The following is an 8,799-nucleotide window of genomic DNA, read 5'->3' as shown; positions in this document are numbered from 1 at the left end:
TTGGGATTCCGTGTCATTCTTGTCTGAACAGCAGAACGTCGTTAGAACTTGTTTGCTACGGTGGGATGAGTCACAGGTCAGTCAGCAGTCTCTAACAGATTTGCTGAGGACCTAATATGGAGAAGAGCAGGCTGGATGCAGAGTTCTTCAGTAATATCTTAAGTTGTGTTTGCCCGCTCTGTGCCAAAGCACTTGCACTCAAAACTCCTTCAAGAAGCAAATCTGGGGGTGCCTGGGTAGCACAGCGGTTAAGCGTCTGCCTTCGGCTGAGGGCGTGATCCCGGCGTTGTGGGATCGAGCCCCACATCAGGCTCCTCTGCTAGGAGCCTGCTTCTTCCTCTCCCACTCCCCCTGCTTGTGTTCCCTCTCTCGCTGGCTGTCTCTATCTCTGTCAAATAAATAAATCTTAAAAAAAAAAAAAAAAGAATAGCCGTTCTTTAAAAAAAAAAAAAAGGGAATTGGATATGTACATAGTTTAAAAGTACCTCCCCATAAAATATTAGGTACGATGGGAAAAAAAGAGTAGTTTTAAAGTGGAGAAGCTAACAGACCACCTTAACTGAACAAAATGAAAATAATGGGAGAATTCTAAGTCCTCCACCACTGGGATGCATTGAGAAGGACACAGCATCCCTCAGTAATATTTCCGCCAAAGATGCAAAACCCGAACGTAATCATGAGGAAACATCAGACAAATCCAAGTCGTTTTACAAAATTACTGGCCTATAGTGAGTCTTCAAAAGAGCCAAGATCACCCAAGTCAAAGAATGACCAGAGAACTACAGAGACGAATACAACAACTAAATGAACTGAACTGGATCATTTTACTGTAAACATTACCGGGACAACTGGTGAAACCTGAAAGGAGGCCAAGGGCTAGGTGGTGGGAACGTCAGTGTGGATTTCCTGATGTTAATGGCTGAACTGCAGTTCTGAGGAGTGTCCTTGCTTGGAGGAAATAAACACTCAAATATTAGGCGGTCATGTGTCATCAGGTCAATGACTCACCCCTCAGACGGGCTAGGAAAAGATTACTTGTAATGTACTCACTACTATTTTATAAGGTAAAGAATTTTAATGAGAGTTCAAAGACTCCCCCCAAAAAAAATCAGACTTTAGTTCCATCAACAGAGAAAACTTTTTTAAATCTATTGGCTTCTATTTAGGAACATCTTAGGCCAGATAATAAAGGTTAAGCCTCCTGGGTTAGCAAAGGAAAAGAAATCAACAGAAAAACATTACTTTCCCTGCCTACACAAAACCATATTTCACTGTCAAATCCCAAGCAAAGTAATACACAGACCCGGACGGTTCAGCAGAAAGACGGACATCCCTGTGTGGGCACAGCATGGTGTAGCCCCTCCAGAGTGCTCCCTGAACAAAGTCCTAGCTGCCGAATAACTTCTGAATGTGGGAAATTCCAGAGAAATTTGTGAAGTTTGAAAGAACATAGAACAAGAATTGACATTAGTACCTACCGGCTAACTGGGTGCAGAACTCTGGGTTAGAGCAGGGGTCAGTCAACGATAGCCTTCCCATGAGCCACATCCGGCCCACTGCCTGTGTTAGTACATCTCACAAGCTAAAGAATGGTTTTCACATTTTTAAATGTTCTTTTTTTAAAAAATCATGACATATTTTGTGACACATGAAAATGACATGAAATTCAAATTTCAGTGGCCACGAATGAAGTTTTATACACAGCCACACTTATTTATGCACTGTCTGTGACTCCTTTCATGTCACAATGGCAGAGACTTAAGCAGGTGCAACCAAATAGCCCACAGAGTACAAAATATTAACTGGCCTTTATGGAAAAAGTTTGCTGACTGCAGGCATATAAAGGTTGTATTAGGTATAAAGGGAAAGGTGTGTTGAAAGGCAATTTATTTGCATTCTGTTAGGTAAGAAGAGGGAGTCTGAGAGCAGAAGCTGAGAGAATGAAAGCATCCAAAAGTAAAGGATACTGAGCAGAGTATTCTGGTCCAGGTAACAAATGCTCAATCCATCTGCATCCCGGCCAGGATTCCCTCTGGTACTAGGAAATCTCAGCAAACTGATAAAGCAACTTAAAAATTACTTGGGGAAGATAATTTGTGATCCCAATCTAGCGTGCATGGTTGAGTAATCAATTTAGACTCAGTAATCAGTTTTAAATTGCAATCATTTATATATGGTATTGGAAACTATATATACACTATCGGAACTTTTAATAGTATTATTTTGTTTGCATTAGATTTGCCAGATAATTGAAGTACTCCAAAAGGAAATCGAATATGTTAAAGACATAAATGCAATAGGAAATGTTTAAGGGAGCTTAAGTTTATAAATTGGATATTCAAATTTCCCTTAATTAAAAGTAATTAACATTTGCTAGATTTATAAATATAATAAGATCTAGAAGTCGAACTTTAAAAAGCTTATGTAATGTTTTTGGTTCTTTAGTAAATTGAATATTAATTTCTTTGACTGAAGTGATGTCTTCTCTGCCCATACAGCAGCCCTTGAAGACATTTAAAAATGTCCTCTAAAAAGAATTGTTCTGAACTGTGGGCCAGAGAATACAAGTCTCTGATGTGGGGCTTTTCCCCCTGGTACGGCCCTCCTGTGGCATGATTCTCCCCTGCAACCACCAGAGGGCGAGTTTTCTCGCATTGTCTGGTTATCACACATGGTCTCTGGCCAACAAACGATAATAAGATCTAGCTCCACAATCCTTTTTCTGAAACCCCTGTGTTTTGAAGTTGAGAGTATTTCGGATTTTTAGGAAATACACAAATACACACTATATCATGTAATACCTACTGGGGGTGTGGGGCAGCATTCCATAATCAAATGTGTTGGTATTTCTTCAATTAAATTTTAATATTCACAGAATAAGGGATAAACACTATCAACAACCTCCCATCAGTTTAGGTCAGGTTTTGCTGCCAAATTGATTTGTGCCAAACTGCAGGGAAAAACTTTTTTTTTAAGATTTATTTATTTGTCAGAGACAGAGAGCATGAACAGGGGTAACAGCAGGCAGAGGGAGAAGCAGGCTCCTCGCTGAGCAGGGAGCCCAATGTGGGTGGGGCTCAATCCCAGGACCCTGAGATCATGACCTGAGCCGAAGGCAGACGCATAACCGACTGAGCCACCCAGGCGTCCCAGGGAAAAACTTTTCGATTTTTAGAATTTTTAAAAAATTTTTGGAGTTGTGGATAATGGTCTGTGGCTCTGGTATATTAAGAGTAACACTTAGTGTTTGCTGTAATTGGCTCCATTCTAAACACTTTTCACAAGCAGCATACTTACTCTCCACAATAACCCTACGAGACAGGTACTACTATTCTCCCCATTGTACAGATGGGGAAATCGAGACAGGGAGGTGAAGTAACTTGCCCCAGGGTACACAACTCCTAAGTTGGCAGAGCTGGAATTAACCCAGACAGTCTGTCTCCAGGGTCCGTGCTTAACAAACACGAGGCAATATGGCTTGTAGGAAACAGCGTCATACCAGGTTTCTGGTATGAGTCACATATGGGGCTGGTTAAAAATATAGATTCCCAATCCTGTCCCAGACCCACCGGAACAAACTCAGGGCCAGGAGGAAATTAAATATCTCGACTCATAGTGCAGTTGATAGGTAGATCTAGGATTTGACCTCCAGTCTTTCTGTCTCCCTGTGGCCTTTCTCCTGAGTCACCTTGAAGTTCCCCGAGGGTACTTTGAGGCAGTTTCCCTATGGTTCTTATTTCTTAGCAAAGATCCTTCCAGCAGAAGAAACGGCATGGGCAGGAAGCCCCACTGTGGATGCCATGACCTTCTGGACGCTTCCTGAAGAGCAAGCCCTGACCACCTGGGGAACCCTGCTGCCTCCGGGGGCACAGAACTCTTGCTTCCCAGAACCAGAGCCGAACTGCGTCCAAGTCACCCACTCTCGGAGTTCCGTAGATCCCCTGATGACCTGCTGGGCCCTTGTGCTCTGCACTGGGGTGTTCAGTCACAAAAGTTCACACCCATATTCATTACCGACCCCACTAGTTCTGTGCACAAACACCGAACGAAAGGTGCATTCTCTTCACTGCTTCCCTCTGGGCAAATGACGTCTGAAGGGCCACAGAGAGGTGTCTTCCCGTCCGGGGAAACGTCATGAGGAGCTCGAACCGGATAAATACAGCACGCTGCCCTCCTGAAGGTCAACTGAGCATGAGCTCTTCCAGCTTCTCCTCAGGCAAATCCGTCCACAGGGGGGATGGCTGTGTGTGAATTTTCTTCCAAGCAAAGATGGCTTTATCTCAAATCTGATGGTAAGATGGAGGAAGAAGGGAAGTGTCTTTCTCTGTTACAGACAATGGGGAACACCCCACCACCGATGGCTTCTTCCTATCTACACTGTGGGCTTACTCACGTGTGTGCTTTGGTTGTTGGACAGGGTGCTCTGTGTGTCCGTCAACTCTGGTTGCCTTTATTGTGTTAAGTCCTCTGTTTCCTTGCTTATCTTCTGTCTGGTTGTTCTATCCAGTACCGTGAGTGGGGTATTGAAGTCTCCAACTGGTATCGTAGAACTATCCATTTCTCCCTTCAATTCTATCAGGTTTTGCTTCACATATTTTGATGGTCTTCATTGGACGCATGAATGTTTATAATTATTATAGCTTTGTGCTGTATCGAGCCTTTTCTTGCTATACAATGTCCTCCTTTGGGGGACCTGGATGGCTCAGTCAGTTGGGCATTCGAGTCTTGGTTTCCGCTTGGGTTGTGGTCTCAGGGTCATACTCTCAGGGTCATGAAATCGAGCCCCGCCTTGCGCTCCCCGCTCAGCACAGAGTCTGTTTGAGATTCTCTCTCCTTCTCCCTCCGACCCTCTCCCAGCTCATGTGCACTCTCTCTCTAATAAATAAATAGATAAAATCTTTTTAAAAAATACATAATGTCCTTCTTTGCCTCTTCTAAACTTTTTTGATTTAAAATTGATTCTGTCCGGGACGCCTGGGTGGTGTAGTCAGTTAAGTGACCGACTCTTGGTTTCAGCTCAGGTTGTGATCTCAGGGTCATGATCTCAGGGTGGTGCGACAGAGCCCTGCGTCAGGCTCCGCGGTCAGCATGGAGTCTGCTTAAGATTCTCCCTTCCTCTCCCTCTGCCCCTACCTGAATGCTCCCGCTTGTGCGCACTCTCTCAAATAAATGAATCTTTTAAAATAAATAAATGAATAAATAAAATCAGTTGTCTAATATTAATATGGCCACCCCTGCTCTCTTCCAGTGACTATTTTCAATGAACATCTTTTTCCGTCCTCTCCTTTCAACTTGATAGTGCCTTTGGATCTCAAGCGAGCCTCTTACAGCCCGCATATAGTTAGGTCGTGTGTTTGTCCATTCTGCCAATCTCTGTCTTTTGATTGGGGAGTTTAATCTATTTACACTTTATCACTCATAAAAAGGGACTTACTTCTGTCATTGAGCTATTTGTATTCTATATGCCCTGTAGCTTTTTTGTCCCTCATTTCCTGCTTTACTGTCTTCTTTCCTGTTTAGTTGATTTTTTGTAGTGAATTGTTTAAATTCCTTTTTCTCATTTCCTTTTGTGTATATTATACATCTATTTTCTTTGTGGTTACCATGGGATTACACTTAAGCTTCTAAATTTATAATGCTCTCATTTGAATTTATACCTTCAGCAGCATACAAAAACTCTGCTCCTTTACAGCTCTGTCCTTACCCCTCTTGGTTGCTGATGTTACAAAATATCATCTTTATACATTGTGTGCCCAAAAACAAGCGAATAATCCTTTTAAATTCACTATGCTTCTAATTATGTAGAAAACAAAGTGTGGAGTCACAAACCAAAGATACAGTAATACTAGTTTTCACACTAACAATTTTTTTCTTTAAATGTATCAATCTCGTGTAGAAAACAAGAGGTACAGTTACAAGCCATTGGGGGATGGGTAGTTGCTAGTCGCTAGCAGCTGAAATTGATCAAGGCTAAGGTAATTTACTCTCCAGGTCTTCCCCTGAGGTTGCAAAGCCTTCAGCAAACTTCAGAGTTCCAAAACAGTTACATCAGATAGATTCTGCCAGTGCAACTGTCCTCTAGGTGGGGGGGGGGGGGGGGGGGAGAGAGATTTCCTGGTGCTTCCTACTCCGTTATCTTCCTAGAATCCTCTCCTTGCAACTCCTAACACTTACATGTCATTTGAGTCTGTCCCATCATCTCCCCCCTCCCCAGGCCAAGCTGTCAGAGAAGACCACAGCCCCGGCCAACAGCTTGACTATAACCTCGTGAGAGACCTTAACAAAGACACTCTGCTTGTCCAAACTTCAGTCAGCCTCCGCTGAGCCCTTGTCTTGATGAGGCCTTGACCTTCACCCCCTGTCCTTGTCAGTCCTACATAGCCCAAATGTAACAAGCATTCTGCTAAGTCAGGTTCGCAAGAATATCTGATCATGTTCCTTATTCTCTACCCTTGATATCTATCTGATCGCCCTGGCCCGCCTTCAGCAGGAATCCTGTTACGTCAGTTTTGCAAGCATCGCCCTACCCTAGGTCTCTCCTCTTGGTAATATCTTGTTTTCACCCACTAACCCCCCTCATTCCACTTGTTGGCTACAAGTCCCCAGCTGTTTTTGCTGGATTTGGAGTTGAGCCCAACCTTTCTCACCTAGTGATAGCCCAGACACCTATTGCAGGGGTCCTGACTGCAGTCTTCCTGACCACGTTAACAAGTGCCAGAAAAATCCGTGCTTTAACATCCTTGAGTTAGAGGCACTCTGCCAAGCCATCCCCAGATTGTTGACCCGTAGGAACGATGAGATAACTATTTGTTGTTTTGATCCTTAAACGAGAGGGTCACTTACGCACGGTGTGTCCTGGAGAGCGTGGTGCACTGCTCACTCTCCCTTCGGGACTGGAGCTCTCATACTTCCATTTCCATTTCCCAGAGTGTTGGCCGCTTAGCAGGCGCAGTTTCCGGAAGTCCTTCTCCAGGAACTGCCTTTGGTAAAGAAAGTTACCTTGCCTAAAAGATACACCCCTTCCCCGGGCCGTCTGCCAGCCGAGGATTTGTCCATGCAGGAGTATAAAGGCCTGGCTCCTTGGCCTCCAGTGTGGGACCCCTCAGCTCTACAGGGCCCCGAAGGGTCCACCGAGATCTCTGCTGCAGCCGTGTCACAGTTCAACTTCTCCCTCCCCTGGTCCTGGTGCTCTCACCTCCATAAGGAGGTTACTACCAGGGCGGGTCTCCAACACACGTCCTAAATGCGAATCTCTGCCTCAGAGCCCAGAGGTTTCTGGGAAACCTGGCCTCAGACACTATGTGACCTTGAGCAAATACTTTCCCTCTCTATGCCTTGGTTTCTTCATCTGCAAAATGGGAGAAACACCAGTGTCCATCCCAGTGTCGATTAAATGAGTTTAGGTCCTTGGCATGGTGCCTGCCATACGGTAAGCACAAATACGTAGTTGCTGTTGTTATTATTACTGTTAACTATAAAAAGAACATTCCAAGTTCCCTGCCCCCCTCACCTCAACAAACCAGGTAGTGCCAAGGTCTTGAGGCAGCCACAAACTTGGCATGCTAGAGAGATAGAGCGGGGGGCCATGAGGCCAAAGGAGGACAGCGGCAGGAGACGAGGTCGGAGAAGCAGGCAGGGCCCTGCTGGGCCCACGTGGACCTTGGATGTTAGGGGACAGAGTTAGGATTTAAATCTAAGGGAGGTGGGAAGCCATGGCAGATTAAGAGCAAATCAGTTACACGAGTGCCTTTAGGGTTCTGAAAGCCCATCCTGGGGGCACCCAGGTGGCTCAGCTGGTTAAGCATTTGCCTTTGGCTCAGGTTATGATCTCGGGGTCCTGGGATCAAGCCCCATGTCAGGCTCCCTGCTCAGCGGGGTGTCTGCTTCTCACCCTCCCTTTGCCCCCCCCACTCATGTTCTCTCTCTCTCTCTATCAAATAAATTTTAAAAATATTTTAAAAATAGTAATAAAAGCCCAGCCTGGCTTGTGGGGAGAGTCAGGCAAACAGCAGGGAGGAAAGTGAGGGAAACTACAGTAGAGATGTTCACGAAATGGGAGCGTGGGGACAGGTTTTGGTCGGAGACCCACTGGTGGATACATGTAAGGGGTGAAGACGTGTCCTGGGTTTTGGCTTGAGAAAGGTGGGTGGTTGGGAACATCATCTGTTCAGGATGGAAGGAAAAACAAGAGAAGGGGAAAGGGAAGGAGCATTCAGAGTTCTGTCTGTAACATGCGAAGTTTGAAGTGCCTGTTAGACTTCCAAGTAAGGTGTCAGATCAGCCATCGGACGTATGTGTGGGTCCTCTTTTGACTAAGCCATACAGCCTGTAAGAAGGCTAGCAAGTTATAAATTAATATGACAGAGTTAAGCTGCTCGATTCCTTTGGAAGACAGGATTAATGTTATTTGCCATATTAACTAACTAACTAACTAACTAACTGCCACATGATCATAGCCAATAACGGAGAAAACACCACATAGCACTACAACTAGAGGTTAAGACCTGGCCCATAGCTGCTCCATAAGTCATGACTTTAATATTGAGCATTTCAGTGACTAGTAATAACCTGACCAGGACTAAGATGGAAAGTGCCAGAAATAAGCTTGCTTTGGCTCCCAGCATGCAGTTACGTATGGATGGATGTGAAGCGTCTTGCCCAGTAGGTAACAGCCTTGAGGCTCACAATACGTGCCAGCTTCCTACTACAGAGCCCACCCGGAACCACCATGTTCTTTTTTTTTTTTAAGATTTTTTTATTTATTTGACAGAGAGAGACACAGCGAGAGAGGGAACACAC

Source organism: Ursus maritimus, unplaced genomic scaffold, assembly GCF_017311325.1.
Source record: "Ursus maritimus isolate PB19 unplaced genomic scaffold, ASM1731132v1 scaffold_12, whole genome shotgun sequence".
NCBI classification, from domain to species: Eukaryota; Metazoa; Chordata; class Mammalia; order Carnivora; family Ursidae; genus Ursus; species Ursus maritimus.
This window is presented reverse-complemented; position numbering follows the sequence as displayed.